The 16,960-nt window shown below is 44.2% G+C and overlaps 1 protein-coding gene across 5 annotated transcripts in view; it reads left to right on the top strand.

Moving 5' to 3' along the window:
• Positions 1-16,960, top strand: part of Dlgap2 (DLG associated protein 2) — a 746,370-nt gene that overhangs the window by 43,361 nt on the left and 686,049 nt on the right. Inside the window, exons 1-2 of one of the 5 annotated variants that reach the window (XM_042262959.2) lie at positions 513-679; positions 2,847-3,013. The exons of 3 other annotated variants lie outside the window; for them this stretch is intronic. The gene's annotated coding sequence lies outside the window, so the exon portion shown is untranslated. Of the gene's footprint in view, positions 1-512; positions 680-2,846; positions 3,014-5,722; positions 5,830-16,960 lie in introns of those variants that run through there. One more of the 5 variants, XM_076553681.1, reaches the window with a different exon arrangement.

Here is a 16,960-nt window from a genome sequence, read left to right as displayed (position 1 = left end):
CTGACAGACATAGTCTGTGTGGTCTACAATTGTATGTTACACTTCTATTCATATTATTATATAAAGGTACAATATTTAATATATACCATCAAAATATATCCACGTGCCTCTGCCTCCTGCAATCTGGGATTAAAGGCGTGTACCACCACCACCTGGCTCACTTGGCCTGCCCAGAACCACGAGCCCAGGGATGGCACCACCCGTCATATGCTGGTCCTTCCCCATTAATCACTAATTAAGAAAATGCACTACAGGATTGTGCACAGCCTGATCTTATGGAGGCATTTTCTTAATTGAGGTTCCCTCCTCTCTGATGACTCCAGCTTGTGTCAAGTTGACATCAAACTAGCCAGTACACTTGTCTTGTTTTCTGCAGTTGACATTGGTGACTCGTCTCTGGTAGGAGTGAAGTATGAGTTAATCACACAGAGATGGTGTCTGTGTGCCTTTGTGAGCTGGCTTGGCTGTGAATGATGTTGTTGGTATGTGGCTTTGGGACCTAAAACTCAAGTGTCACATGTGAAGTCTCTGTGTGTCTAGCCATTGAGAATCAAAACCAGTTTTAAGAAGAAAAGGAAGCTCACGACAAAGCCATATGGAAGGCGATATTGTGCTAAGCAAAAAGAGACAGCCACGAAAATGACCACGTGGCTGTGGCAGCCACGAAAAGGACCACATGGTGAGTTGTCTGAAGCAGGCCTGTAGACTTGTGGAACTGGAGTGCTGTAGTGGCTGCCAGGGGATGGGATGAAGCTTCATCAGTAAGTAATCTGCTGTTCAACAGTGTGCCTGGGGAGGCTCTGAGCAAATCCAGGAGAGGGGTCCCCGGCTGTGTTCGTACACAGGCGCCATTCGTACCTAAACCGCACTTGGGTGAAGCTGCCTTTTGCTGACACTGATTTTGCCCTTTTTCGCTTTTAACGTGCTATCGATTGTTAATCGTCGGCCCCCTTTTAAGTTGCTGCATAGTTGTTTGTGGTGATCCTGGCTAGGCGGGCAAAGGGGGGGATTTTCGTTGTGCGGTGGTGCCTTCTTACTGTGGGCTGTTGTGGGAGGTTCTGGGGAGGGCTGTACAGGGGTCCTGCACAGTTGAGGTCTGCAGCAGTGGCAAGTGTGCCGTTGGCGCCCTCTGCTGCTGGAAAGCATCTTTCTCCTTGCCACCAGCGCAGGGGTGGTGCGGGGGTGGGGGGTGAGGTGTGAGGTGTGAGGTGTGAGGTGTGAGGTGATGCAGAAGTCCACCTGCTCTTGACAGCTGGTTCCCATCCATCATCACATTAAGCATACTGTTCTTATTTTTTTTAAAGTATCTCTGACTTTTGTTGGTTCAAAGGACAGAAGTTTGTTTGCAAATGACTTTTGGCTTTGGCTATCAGTTTGGGCACATTTAATTAAAAATTAATAATAGAGAAAATGAGGACAAAATTGATCTTTTTTTTTTATTTTTATTTTTCGAGACAGGGGTTCTTTGTGTAGCTTTGTGCCTTTCCTGGAACTCACTTGGTAGACCATGCTGGCCTTGAACTCACAGAGATCTGCCTGCCTCTGCCTCCTGAGTGCTGGGATTAAAGGCATGCGCCACCACCACCCCGCACAATTGATCTTTTTTAAATTAAAATTTTACTTTAAATTAAAAAGATTACTTTTTCTTCATTTTATTTGTTCTTTTTTTTTTTTTTTTTTGTTTGTTTGTTTGTTTGTTTGTAGTACCGGGAGCTGAACCCAGGGCATCATTCATTCTAGGCAAACACTTTGAGACTGAGTTATAGCCCCAATTCTATTTTTTTTTTTTTGTTCTTAATACCCAGTCAATGGAACCAGACAGGCCTGTTAAGAACATAATGCCATGTAAAGGAAATCTGTTTATTTTTCTTTTTACCTGTTAGATGTTAGATATTTGTTTCTTGTAGGCTTGGGGCACTAGATGTCTGACATTAAGGTGTGGCTGGGTTAGTGGCTCTTTTCCTTATGTCCCTAGTTAACCTTAATTATCTCTCTAAAGGCCATGTCTCAAGTATGGTGACTTGGCTGGTAGGGATTCAATGCAGGGCTTCCTGGAGGACATAGTTGAGTCCACACACTGGTGAATATACTTATGGTTTCCACAGATGAAATGGCTTCTGCGCTTACGTGTGTTCACCATCCCTGTGAATTTCTGTGTGTTAGTGGAGTTGTCCACAAAGGAAGGGTCCATGTGCTGGAGTTAAAAAACGGGTCATGGCTTTATTTTGGTTCCTTAGAATTTGTTGTCTAGGGGAATTGGCCAAGTTGTTTTGAGCATCATGCCAGGGACTGAAAAGCTACAGGAGAGTGGCCAGAAGTAGTTCATGTCTACACGAACATGTCTGTGGGCCTGAACTGAGCCTCTCTTCCTGGACACGAACCCTGAATTTGGGTGTGAGACTGTGTAGTGAAGTGTGTTCTCCTGCAGCCTGTCTTGGAGTGGGGAGGGGGTTGGACTTCAGAGGAAAATACCAAGATGCAGGTGATAGGAAGCAGGAAACAGAAAAGCAGTGCATCATTTCCCTTCTTTCCCTAGAAGAAATCAGGAGGTGTTTTCTCTGGTCCAATATCATGCACTGTGGCATCTCATTTGTACATTAGTCTGTTTTAAAACTTGAAAATATAAGATCCCATTGAAGCCTGAAGTTAGCAGCAGAAATATCGAGACTAGGGTGACTCCTTGCCACACGTGATATTTCTTTCTCCTTGTGGTGGCTCTTCATGTGCTCTCCTGCTAGGTACCAAAGAGGCCCTGAAGGGCTCACAATGGGAGGAAAGGTTGTAACAACCACTGGTTTCCAAGGAGACCAGGGACAGTCATGTCATTGGCTCTTAATGCTTTTCAGTTCATAGGAAATGACTCAAGGGTACAATCTACTGAAAGACTGAATACGCAGTTCTCCACAGAGAAAGGAGCACCATTATTGGAAGATGTGTTTGTTTCTTCCAGCCTTGACAGAAAGGGACCTGAGAATTCAGGGGTCATCAGTCTCTCAAAACCATCAGATTCCAAGTAAGCTCATGTTGAAAGCTGCCTAGTATAATTTTCAGATCATCCTTGTGTCCTAAGTGTGTGGTGTTTTCAGCAACTGGGGCCCACCCTCTACCTCTGATTGGTAACCAAGGGCTACACTGATAGTTTGTATTGTTTTGGGAGTTTCTTGAACTACCCTGACCAATTAAAGGAGGTTTCTTCTTCCTGGTTCTTGTAGGAAACATTGTCAACCCAAGTGGTTTAACTTCCTTTAATACACACACACACACACACACACACACACACACACACACACACACACACACACACACACACCTTGGTGTATGTATACATATATGTATGCCCATACACTTACATGAATGATGTATAATTATTTTAGGTAAATATAAAATAACACAATCTCTTAAGATTTTGTCAAACAACCTTGGCGTCATTTGTCCCTTGGCCCTCCCTGTCTGTGTTGACTCCCTCCCTCCTCTTCAGTTGGAATCCCCTCCCTGCTTTTCTGTTTCCTGCTTCCTATCACCTGCATCCTGGTATTTTCCTCTGAAGTCCAACCCCCTCCCCCAATGCAAGCCGTCAGGTGAGGGAGGAAATTAAAGTAGTCCTACCCAGTTGTAATGCCAGTGAGCCACGGCAATGACCAGCATGGCAAGGTCATCTGTATACGTGGTACTCACATGCCAGTGGTTACCAATCACTGTCTAATTGGACTTGAGGCCCACTCGACAGGAAGGTACTGACAATCTAGCCAGCTTCCTGGGGCTGGTGAGGTCACGAATCGTAGAAGAGAACCTATTCCCACCACTTTGCTAGACCAGCACAATTGCTTACTACCTTCTACATCTTAATTTTATGCTCACAGATGAGTGTAGCTACCAACTCCCCATCCATCAAAGAGCCTCTCTTCACAGCCAATGGAGACCAACATATTCTCTCTCTCTCTCTCTCTCTCTCTCTCTCTCTCTCTCTCTCTCTCTCTCTCTCTCTCTCACACACACACACACACACACACACACACACACTATTGGACACTTGGACACAATACAGAGATCAAAAGATTGTGAAGAGCCCAGCTCCAACAGATAACACCTGCATGTCAACTCCCGCATCTATAGCTCTGAAAAGGAGCAGAAAGATTGTAAGAGCCAGTATACCAGGAAGTCTACAGTGAAGCAGTCTGTCCTGGTCATGACTGCATAGACAAGACTGGAAAATGGCAATATAAGTGGATATATTAACATAAGAGGGGATCATTTTCATGGGTCCCATCCCTAGACAAAGAAGTACTGAATTAGCCTCTTCCAGGGATGAACCCCGATACTGATTGTTCAATGCAGAGTGGCCATCCCTGAAGGCGTTTACATACAAACCACAAAAAAACAGACTCAGCAGGTGATCTCTATACATGCACACGCATGCATATATATGTAGCAATAATAATCAAAGGAAAAGAGGCTGTAGACTTGAGAGTGTGAAGGGGTGCAGAGGAGAGGTTGGAGGGTAGCTGGGAGAGGTAGAGGGAAGGGAGGGAGGGGGAAAGCTACATAATTCTATTTCAATTAAAACATTTTTAAAAATTGACTAGAGCAAATGACAAATTCTGCTGATTCACATTTGCGTGTCTCTAGTAGTAGGACGGTGATGATTTGCAGAGGTCCTTTGGGCCCCTCCTTCCTTCCACACAGTTTCTGTCTCTAAGTCCTGTGGTGGCAACAGGCCGGGCTGCCCCTTTGGGACACTGTCATTTGTTCACAGCTGATTCTCACCCTTGGCTGGCCTTTCCCCGGGTGTCTGATTTGATAGACTTTGAACTAGATTGTCAACAGTTGAAGGTATGACTTGGTACTTCATTGGCCCTGTTTCTGGGTTTCCCACTTTTTCCCTTGGTGGGAATATTCTCCTATTTCTGTGCATTCATTCAGTGATCATTCACCATTTTTCAAAGGAGGTCTAAAAAGGTAGACTGGCTGTCATACTCATTTCCATGAACAGAAAATGGTGTGCAGTATTTTTTAAAGAGCCTAGTGTGTAGGTTGTGGCCACTTGGAGGGATGGCAAGGTCTCCTGGACAGAGACCTGGCCTAGGGCCACAGTGTGTGTGTGTGTGTGTGTGTGTGTGTGTGTGTGTGTGTAATCAGAACTGAAGGATAGCTAACCCAAGATCCAGGTTTGGCAAGGGGGTGGGAATCACAGAGCTGAAGAACACCTAACCCAGGATCCAGGCTAATTATGGAATGTGAAGAAGGTTCTTGTGACTTCTTTAGGAGGTCTCTGGAGAAATACGAACTTGAGATTCATTATAACCAGCAGCTGGAACCCTAGGAGAGAATTGAACAGACCCATTATCATCTCTTCAGTGTGGGATTCAAGGGAGCAAATGCCTGGAATGATCCCTCACCAGGGGAAGAGTCATTCTAGCATCAGGCAGAGCCTAGTACCGCCTCCCCTCAGAGCCCAGAGCATCTGGCTCTGCTCCCTGCTGTGGCACACTCTGGGGACTCAGGGCACTACAGCAAGCAGGCACTGAGCTTGTGAGTATATCTGGAATTGAGAAAGTTCCAAGAATACCCAGGGCGACAATGTTTTTGGACTTCCGTCACAGAGGAGCATGACGAAGGTCTCTTTCTAGAATGCAGAAGTCATCCCGCTCTACAGGAAGACAGTAGGAAAACTGAGGTCTGGAAGTGTAAGGTGACTCTCATCCTTTGTCACGTGGAATATGACAAAGAAGTGGAGCTGTCTCATTCTGGCCCTGAGAGGCTGGGCTTCCTGGTTTCACAAGGGTGGACGACAGTTGAAGATGCTTCCCTTCCAAATGGTGGTGCTGAATGGTGAGTGAGAGGTGCTGTGGGAGGAGGAGGGGGGGATTTAGTAGCCCGTCCTGTGTTCAGGTGGTGCCTGAGTCAGGCTGATCATTAGTAGTTTGATACTGGTACCACCCCGGCCTCCAAATAGGAGTTATAAAGGGGATGTGACACTACCTGCCATAGATGGAGACTGAGTCCTGTTCTGTAGCAAAAGCCCAGACCCCTGCTGTGGGTCCAATCTAGTGCACCGTTAACAGGTGCTTGCAGCTTGTGCAGCTGTTCAATCGTCTCTTGAACACAGCGTCCCATGGACTTTCCACACCTCATACCCAGTTCAGAGAGAGCCGGCTCCCTCATGCCTTCCACCTCTCCCCTGCAAGCAGAAAGACACTGAATGTGATTGTGGTGCCTGTGCGGTGAGTTTATTTGTGACGTAAGGTTGACCTCCATCTGGCATGGCTTTCCCTATAGAATGAATAAATGAATGAATGAAAGAATGAATGAATGAAGATCTCTCATGGCTGGTGACTCACCGAGTTGAATCGGTAGGCTAGTTGGTGAACTCTAGGGATCTGCAGGTCTCCACCTCCCTGGTGCTGAGATGACAAGTCCCTGCACCATGTCTGGATTTTCTAAAATGTGGCCTCCGGGCACTGAACCAGATCTCCGTGTCGCATGGCCAGAACCGCACCCAAAATCATGTTTGAGACTGCAGGTGTGTGTCGCCCGTTGGGGCCAATGGTGTTCCCTGTGGGCTCTGAGCCGCATCGGAATGTGTTTCATTTTGACCCAAAGGCGGCTCCGTCTTGGTGCTGGTCTCCTATTGGCGGGGAAGATTTCCTTGCTAATTTGGCTGTGTGGGAACATGGACTGTGTGACAAATTCAAGGGCTTGTGGGCTCTGTAACCTGAACTGGAGGCAGGACAACTGTGGCTGGGCTCAAGCACAGCACGGGCAGGGATGGTTTTCATTTCTCTCTTCTGGAATCCCACATGACATCCACAATTAGAAATAACATGTTCTGCAATGTGGAAGGGCTCTCTCACCAGATGGAGGAGGAGCATCTTGCTTTTCTGTGAGTTGCCTTGTCCTGGCTCCCCAGCCAACACAGAGGCTCCTGAGAATACCGTCTTCAGTGATCCTTCATTTTGTGAAGCTCTGTACACAAAAAAATTAAAAGTGTTGTCAGAGAAAGTACCAGCAACAGGACGTAGCTGTGTTGGTCAGCAGACGTGGGCCTGTGGACATCCCTCTACTCCGCGGCTCCTCCCGTGCGTGGGTTGGGATTCAGCAGAAACTGCAAAATCAATTTATATTGGCAATTGTTTAAGTCTCCACAAACTCTAAACTTTACATCATGTTTATTCCGACTTTGCTGGCCACAATTACCTGCAAACACTACAGGGAATTTCTGAAAATGCTCAAAACTCAAAGGTCAAGTTCTTAATTCCAGCTGTAAAATGCTTTTTTTTTTTTCATAACTCTGAGGACCTGGCTGACATCCAAATTAACATACATTCTATAGATCTCCCTCTGAGTGGATGGAAATGCCCTTTGAAGCCCTTACAGACTAACTAACTGGCTTGGACCCTCTCTAGTTATCCAAAGCAGTGTTTATAGTTAATACAGCAGCATCATTTAAACCAGGCCTACAAGCTTTTCTCAGACTCCAATTTATGGAGTACAGGGATAACATTGGTCCAAGACAAAAGCCTGCCAGTGCTGGTTAACTGTGGTTTAGACACTCGACAGTGAGATACTTCTCCCTGCTGTCCAGTGTGACACAGTATTGGTCCCTCTGGGATCTGTCCCAGTATTGACTGAAAACAGAATCACCTTCAGAAACCTCTATTAAGAGCCGTTTGGTTTAACCATTATGGGAGTGGGGCTGGGGTGTAGCTCAGTGAATTTATTTATTAAATATAGGGCTCTGGGTTCCATCCCCAGAATGCAAAAAAATACTTACGAAAGCAATTAATATTTAGCATAAAAGTGAAAAGAGCACATAAAAACACAGACTAAAGCATGCCCAAATTCTCTTCTACAGAGAACACTGCTGTTAACAGCCTGGTCAGTGCCTCCCATCCTGACACCATCAGAGACATAATTTTAGGCACTTATCAATTTTAAGATTGCTGATTGACAAAATTTAAAAATTTAAAATAAGCAATTTAAGTCACATATTTTATTCAGACCAATATATTTAAAATTTCATTTGTGTCACTATAAAAAGATTAAAGAAGTTTATTCTCTTTTTTTTGTACTAACTTGTTTTTTGTGTATTCTTATTTTTACTTTTTGTTTTTAGTTTAAACTTTTTAGTTTATTTTGAGAATTTCATATACAAATATGGTATTAATATCAATTTGGGGCCCCTCCCCTGGTCTTTCCATGTCTCCTTTTGTCTCCCTAATTGATGCCCTCTTCTTTTTTTTTGAGATAGGGTTTCTCTATGTAGCTTTTGGAGCCTGTCCTGGAAGTCACTCTGTAGACCAGACTGGCCTCGAACTCACAGAGATTCACCTGCCTCTGCCTCCCTAGTGCTGAGATCAAAGGCGTGGGCCACCACCACCCGGCCGGCATGATGACCTCTTCTTTAATTATTATTTGCACACACACACATACACACACACACACACACACACACACACACACACACACACACACACACTATTGAATTCATTTAGTGTCGTGGACATGTATTTAGGGCTGAGCACTTGGGACTGGATAACCTATCAGGGAGTTCATCCTTGAAGAAAACAGATTCTCCTTCTTACGGCCATTGAGTGCCTGTAGCTCTTATCAGGGGATATGGCCTTGTGACATTTTCCACAGAATAAAGGTGTCTTTGACCCCAGAAAGCAGGAAGTAATTTTAAGAAGACAACACCCATATTCCCAAGAGGTGGGGTGGGTGTTTTTTGGTCATTCAGTGGCTTATGGATAATTGTTGTTGTTTACGATGATTGGTTACAAGTTGTTAATTTTTAATGGTTAAAAAAAAAAAGGTAAGCAAAGGAGATTAGATACAGGGTTCTGCTATGGGATATTCTATATGTCCTGTGGGAGCCCATTCTTGGGTTCCTCGTGGCTTTACCCTGCAGGTCCGCATAGAGGATGATCAGGACCACGGGCCTGAGTGCAGGTGTCTGAGATGGTCTGCACTTGGCTGTGCTGGGGGATGGTCTGTATGGCAAATGTGTTGCTCTGATTGGTCAATAAATAAAACCTGATAGGCTGTGGCTAGGAGGAAGTATAGGCAGGACTAACAGAGAGGAGAAATAAAAGAACAGAAAGGCAGAAGGAGACTGCCTGGAGCCGCTGCCAGGACAAGGAAGATGTAAAGTACCGGTAAGCCACGAACCACGTGGCAAGGTATAGATTTATAGAAATGGACTAATTTAAGATATAAGAACAGTTAACAAGAAGCCTGCCATGGCCATACAGTTTGAAGCAATATAAGTCTCTGTGTTTACTTGGTTGGGTCTGAGTGGCTGTGGGACTGGTGGGTGACAAAGATTTGTCCTGACTGTGGGCAAGGCAGGAAAACTCTAGCTACAGGATTCTTGTTTTAAAAAAAAGAAAAAGAAAAAAGAAGATATAGAAAAGGGTAGATCATTGAATCTACTCTGAAAAAGGAAAGATATAGAAATGATAAGATAAAAGGTAGATCTTTGGATCTACTCAAAAAAAAAGAAGAGAATATGGATATGATAAGATAAAAAGGGAGATTATTGAATCTACTTTTAAAAAAGAAACTACTTGTTTTAAATAGGATAAGTAATGAAGTTTTTTGTCTGAATCTGTCAAATGTTAATGGACTGGACATTGTTAATGTAATTTTTGACTGTATATATTGTATATACTTATTGGATATAGTTTTTCTTGTATTAGTTATAAACTTTTTAAAATTTTAGACAAAAAAGGGGAAATGTGGTGATACTGTGTTTCCCAATATATTGTGCACCTTAATAAATTTATCTGAGGTCAGAGAATAGAACAGCCACTAGATAGACATAGAGGCCAGAAAATGGTGTCACACACACCTTTAATCCTAGCGTTCTGGAGGCAGAGATCCATCCAGATCTCTGTGAGTTCAAAGCCACACTAGAAGCAGCCAAGCGTGGTGACACAAGCCTTTAATCCCAGTACCAACCATAGAGACCTGGAGGGCTGTATTGACAGGCAGTGACGAGGAAGTCATGTGGTTGGGCTTATAGCCAATGAGAAGGCAGAACAGGAAGGCAATAAAAGCACAGGTCAGGCAGGAAGAAGCTCTCTCTCTCTGGGGAAGCGACGGCCATGAGGTGGTAAGATAAGGCTAGTCGTGGCTCGTCGCTGTTTCTCGGATCTCTTCGGCTATTACCTCTGTATTTGGCTCGGTGTTTCTTATCTAATAAGACTGTTCAGAAATTCATCTACAACCAGGTTGGCCTGTCAGCTGGTGCTGTCATCATGCAGGTCTTGTTGAGGCAACCGCGTGGAGATTTTACAGGTTCAGTTTCTCTGCCATGTCCAGAAGACACTACCTAGCAGCAGGCACCCTGACCCTTTGGCTCTTACAATCCTTCCGTCCCCTCTTCCTCAGTTTCCCCAGAGCCTTAGGTGTCGGGGTTGCTTTGTAGGTGTGCATTAGTTGCATCTGAGCCCCCACAGACTCTTCTTCTCTGCACTTGTAACAGTCTCCGTCTTCTGCAAAAAGAAGCTTCTTTGATGAGAGGGGAGAGCCACCCTTACGTGGGCATAGGGGTGAATATTTAGAATGCGGTTAGGGATTGCATTGGTTTAGGAAAAGGGCAGCTGTAGCTTTTCCTCTGGGACCCAGGATCCCCCTCCAGCCGTGTGTAGTTACCTAGGTTTCCATATCAGACACAGAATTTCTCCTGTTGAGCAGGAGTTAAGTCCAATTAGATGGCTGTTGATCACTGTCCCTCCTCTCCCAAGTAAAAGTACCATACCACGCTACCTTCCCAGCTTTGAAGACTATAATACACTTCTCTCTCTTGGGCTAGTTCCAATCCAGGCTTCACTTTCCACAACGTTATGTCATGGGCCCTCCAGCCCTCCATCCAGGGACTCCTCTGCCACACAGGCCTGGCCTCTACGGCTCTCAGATCACTGTTTCTCAAGTATTTAGGAAGATGTAGGCAGGGTAGCAAGCTATCTTGTAAGAATATTTGTAAGGCGGGTCCCAGGAAGGGAGCAGGAGCAGGAACAAAGACAAAGTAAGGGAATTGGGTTCATGTGACCCATGCTTCTGGGACGTGGGTATGCCGCCGTGAAAGCCACAGCGTCCAGCATGTACACTATTGGATGTCATGAGCTGGGGCCTGGCAGGATTTGTGGTGTGTGCTGGGAATCACTGCTGCACAGAGTCAGGGAAGTACAAGAGATGGAGTCAGGCCTCTTACGCCCTCTTGGCCTAGTCACTTGAGATACTTCAATCTGCTTGTGTTTGATTTTAATTTTCCTAAAATATTTGTTATCAACAAGCCATGGAGTAGTACCACAGTACCATATTTATAATAGTGTTAGATCAACTAGATATTAAGTGTTTTGTTGTTGATGTTCAGAGTTTCTGCTTCTGTCTTCTCTGTCAGTCATTGTGACATTTATTATTATTATTAATTGAAGTTGTCAATAAGAAGTTGTTGAATTCAATAAGAAGCTATTGAAGTTGCCAGCAAGAGTTACTTCCTAATGCTATTGATAGAAGGGAAAGAACTTTAAAGAAAATAAGTACTGTTTTCTCGAGGTTAAAAACTATTAATTGATAGGTGGCACACACCTTCAATTCCAGCACTCAGGAGTCAGAGGCAGGTGAATCTCAGAGTTCAAGGCTAGCCTGGTCTACAGAGTGAGTTTCAGGACAGACAGGGCTACACAGAGAAACTCTGTCTTGAAAACAAAACAAAAAAAAACAAAAAAAAATAAAAAAAAATAATAGATTAAAAATGCAAACTATGAATGAAAACATGAAAGCATTTGGACACATACTCCAACCATAAGTGCTGGAACTAGACTGGCATTTGGAGCCCCATTCAAGTGAGGTGTTGCCAGGAGGCCTGTCAGGGCTGAGTGGCTGAAGATGAAGGGGTATGGAGCTTGAACGCTGTCAGCGCAAAGGAGAAGAAATCCATCTGATATGGCTGTGCTGGACACTCGGAGGTATGCTGAGGAATCCAGCTCAGAGCCACACAGACTTTCACATGGAGTCCATCTAATGGCCCTGAGATAGTTGCTATGGGAACCCTGGCTTCATTCCTTGACAGAAGTTTGTTAGAATTTTCTGCAACAACAATTATTGAACCCTAGATTTGTGCTATATTTTTTGTTTCTTTTGCTCAGAAACAAGAAGCTGAATGCATTTAGGAGGAGATAATATGGCGATTGTTCTGGTGAAGGGAGGCACTAGTTCCGCTTGCTGAATGCCCCAGCTCCTAAGACCCAGAGGAATCTGATAGGACGGCATCCTGAATATTTCCTGCAAACCACGCATGATTGCAGATCACCTGGAACTGATGACAGATGATATTAATAAATATCCCATGCTACTAGACTGTCGATTATTGAGAGCCGCTGGTAGCGAAAGTCCATGGGAGTATACAGCAGTGATAACTAGAGCTCAGAAGGTCAACCTGTCAGAACTGAGGGTGCTGTTAGAGGAAACCATCACGCAAGGCGTTATGGAATTACTGCCTTTTGAATGAACTGGCTGTCTCTTGTTGTAAACTTCTTGTGCAATAACAGCTATGATTCTCCCCATTTACCGTGAATCTCCATGTTACATGTACATGTAATCTCACAAATGCATCTCAATCTTGGGCACAACTTTCCCTGTACATTTGGGGTAACTGGACAACTGTCTCCAGCTGTGTTTATTTTTCATTAACATACATCAGGCCAGGGCCATTCTCCGGATAAAAGTATTTCAACAAAGATACCTTTTTCCAAGGACAAAACTGCACATAGATAAACATTAGCTCATCTCACTCACAGATAGAGAAAAGAACCACTAACAATTAAATCCCCAACCCCTTACCTTCACTCTGGGTTATTTACACAGGACCCTAACTTAAGAGGTTTACTGCTCCCATTCCTAGGATGATGTTTTAACCATTTGTTAGTTACTGAGTTAAGGCAGTTACTTCCCACTGACCCAAGGAGATTGCCTACAAGGCCAGACAGGCGATAGATGGCAAGCATCTTTCTTATGCAAATTAAGTTTTAATTCCTCCTCAGCCAGGTGCTATTCCTAGATTTTCTCCTCAGCAATTACTCTGAGCGAAAGTGCTTTTATTAACCAAATACTACATGCTCTGACAGAGGTTGCTTACCCACCTCCCTATCAGAAAGCAGCTGCAGCCGGGCGGAGCTGGAAAAGCAGCACCAAAGACAGTTTACTTTCTTGTGACTTATTGACCCCTAACATCCTACCTAGCATTTCTAGACTATAGTTTGAGCGCATAGATTCCCTAATTGATCTTAGCCTTTAGTTGACCCTACCAGAGAACTCTCCTTTAGTCACTCCCCTTTTGGGTGATTGGAAGCTGACAATTAATTGCTTTATGTGTGGGTCCTTATCACCTCTCTCTGCGACCCTGAAAACTTCAAGTCTCGAATTGCTTTACCGAAGAATTACTGTGTGGGTATATAGGCTGCTTCTCAGAGAGCACTGGGAGAATTGATGGAGAAGAACAAAGATGAGGACGGAGATGGAAAGAACTAGACAGAATGATGAGAGAACAGCAGAAGGGACTGAGAGCAGGAGGGACCGAGAGGAGCTAAGTATGAGAATAGAAAAGAAACTGTGCAGATAGAATCGCCATAGAAGAATAAAGTGAATGGACTAAAGAACTCAGTGTGCTTAGATTCATTGAATTTCCCTCAGATTAGAATCCTCAGCTGGTTGGTAGACTCTTCCATGGACCCTGGGAGCAAACAATATAGGCTGGACCTAATATTGTTTGCGTTAGTCAATTATTTATGAATAACTAAGTATTATACTAAGATTCAGTATCATTTAATGAGTCAATATTTTAAGGTCAACTGTCCTCAGTTATCTGCCTGTCTGTATGCATCAATTAATTTTGAATATTTGCTAAAATATTTTATGATTTCTTGATAGAATAATGAGAGTTGAGAAACAATTTGGCTTAAATTATTCTTATGGGCAATTCCGATCAGCATATGTGAAAAGAAATGGAGCCGTAGACTGTATGTGGGGATGAGGTGTCGAGGCTCCCACTGGCCCTTCCTCGTCATGGTCAACATGTGGCAGCAAGGTAATGAGGGTCCCAAACAGCCCATCGTGCAGCCCCAGTTATATTGGCTAATTATCTGGTGGATGACATTTGCCCAATGTGCTGTTCATAATGGGCTACTCCCAAGAATCCATCTCCCAAACCCATTTCTGCCTTCAACATTTTGAGCTACAGGGATTTTGTTTGTTTGTTTTTTTCGAGACAGGGTTTCTCTGTGTAGCTTTGCGCCTTTCCTGGAACTCACTATGTAGTCCAGGCTGGCCTCAAACTCACAGAGATCTGCCTGGCTCTGCCTCCCGAGTGCTGGGATTAAAGGCGTGCGCCACCACCGCCTGGCCACTACAGGGATCTTACACAGTCTCCACCTCTCTCTCTAGGTCCCCTTCAGTATTTACTTTGAGGTCAACTGATAAGATAATAAGGTACCCACCTCACACATCACAGCACCATGTTGGAGCTCAGAGACAGTATTTATTGGTGCTAAGAGGAGGGAAGAATGAAGAGAGCCTTGGGTCTGAAGCTCCTCGGGGGGCCTGCCCTTGCACCTAGAAGTGATGTACAATTCTCCAAAGTTACAAGAAAGAAGCCACTTACTGGAATCATTTTATGGTGACAGCATCGTCTGGCTGGTGTAGGTTTTCACCGCTGACCCCCTGACCTCCTAAGATAAGCCCAGTGTTGACAGCTTCTGTCTGCGCTGCTGCTGAGGGACAGATCAAACCTACATTTGTTCAAACACGGTACAGAAGGTGATTTACCTGCTCTTCTGTTCCCTTGGAAACTTGTTTTCAAGAGAGCAAGGTTAAGGATGTTAAAATATACACCAACATTTCCTCCATTCATCTTGGCTTAGTCTTGTTTTCAGATTTTAGAAGAATTCTGGCAATGTTATATGTGTGGTGAAATGCCTCATATGACTATTTACTGAGCCCAGACAGCTGTGTGCAAAAGACAAATGCGATTTTCCTGATGCCATGTGCAAAGGACCTTATTACTTGTCATGGCAGCCATCTTTTGACCCTGGTGCTCATATGTCAGTGGAAAGTCCGGGTTTTTGTGACGTCCACACACTTCTTCCTGGAGTGTTCATTGCGGGGAAGTGATTGAGCTGAGCGCGAGTGTTTTCTCCTTCCTGAGAGGAAGGAATGAGGCTGTCATCTCGCCTGGACCTCAGTGTGGTGGCCTGGGTGGAGATGTGTTAGGGAAAGAGCGGCTTGCAGCATGGTTTTGCTGCTCACAGGTTCGAAGCTGAGGAACATTGAGAACTTATTTTTGGCCTCCAATTTATTCCTTCCAATTTAATTGAAAGAAGGCATCATAAAGTGATCAGCAAATCACTAATAAACATTTTGATTTCTCTGGGAGTTCCAAGAACAAAGTGTTATTGCCGTGGCAAAATGCTGCATTACCACTCAAGTACAAACATGCCCAAATTCTGCCGTGGTGGAGCTGAAAAGCCAGGATGTGGTTCTCAGTGTCTGCTGGTTAGTTTGAACTCTCACCTGGACACACCTAGAACAACCTGGAAAAAGAGTCTTAATGAATTGTCTAGATTGGGTTGGCTTATGTGCATGTCTGTGGGGGGCTGTCTTGGTGAGGTAGGACAACCCACCCTGGATGTAGGTGGCATCATTTCGTGGGCTGGGCCTTGAACTGCATGTTTCATGGTAAAGAAAGCTTGTGGACCCTAAGAAGCAAGCGAACAGAGAAACCAGTGGACAGTGTGGGCACATAGCGCCTCTCTGCTCGACCATGGATGCAGTGTGAGCAGCTGTCTTGAGCTCCTGCCTGTGTGACATCCCTGCAAAGACAAGCAGTGACTTGGAATTGTAAACCAAGTTAACCCTTTCCTTCCCGGTGTTGCTTTCAGTCAGGGTGTTTTTATCACAGCAACAGAAAGGCAAGTGGGAGACCATTTCCTTCCACTCAAAAGCAATGGTTGTCCGTGGAAATATTAATGATCTGGGTCGAGTCTCCGTTTCATTGTGAGGAATTTCTTTAACTCAACTTTTGTAGCTATATTTGATACTTATTCTTCAAGATGTATAACATTTCTATTAAAGGGTCACCTCTAAGAGTAAGTCAGAGATTTTTTTTTTATATTGTACACCACCTTTGTCACAGAAAGTTAAAAAAATACTTTCTTGCTGTTATCTCCTCTCTCTCTCTCTCTCTCTCTCTCTCTCTCTCTCTCTCTCTCTCTCTCTCTCTCTGTGTGTGTGTATGAGAGAGAGAGAATGAGAATATGAATATGAACAAGAACAAGACTAGAGATTATACCCCAGAGCTCAAGCATATGTTGGGTAGAACACAGCTTTGTGGGTAAAAAGATAGAAGGACAAAGGTAAAAGAGAAATAAAGAGAAAGCTTAGAGATGTGAATGCTGTAATGTTTGGGCCCATGTATAAGAGTCCTATTTATGTTTTTAAAATGGAGACAGCTTTTGATATAGTGTTTAGATCCCAGAGGATACTTTTTAGAGGATTATATAACAGTTGCATCTCAAAATGTCAAGTGAATTTTGCACAAGATTTCATATCTTTTAAAGTTATGAAAAAGAATTTAACTTTTACCCCGAACTGGGTTAGAAACATATTGTAATATTTCTCCTAGATCCTGAAAAATGCATGTGTTGGGCAAATGTCTTGGAAAGCTAGTGCCAACTCCTGTATTCCTTCACACACACACACACACACACACACACACACACACACACACACACACACACACACACACACGGAAAAGGAAGAAATACCTAAGTGGGGAGGAATAGTAACTCCCAGGATTACAGTGCTTGTCTTAGTTTGGAAATGGGAGCTAAGGGATCAGTGGGAGATTGAAGGCCTTTCCTTCCACTCCGGCTGTAGCCTTCCCAGCCTCCTTTGCGAGTGG

This window comes from Peromyscus maniculatus, chromosome 17 (genome assembly GCF_049852395.1).
Source record: "Peromyscus maniculatus bairdii isolate BWxNUB_F1_BW_parent chromosome 17, HU_Pman_BW_mat_3.1, whole genome shotgun sequence".
Classification (NCBI taxonomy): Eukaryota; Metazoa; Chordata; class Mammalia; order Rodentia; family Cricetidae; genus Peromyscus; species Peromyscus maniculatus.
Note: the sequence above shows the minus strand (reverse complement) of the source record. Positions and strands in the feature narration are given on the sequence as shown.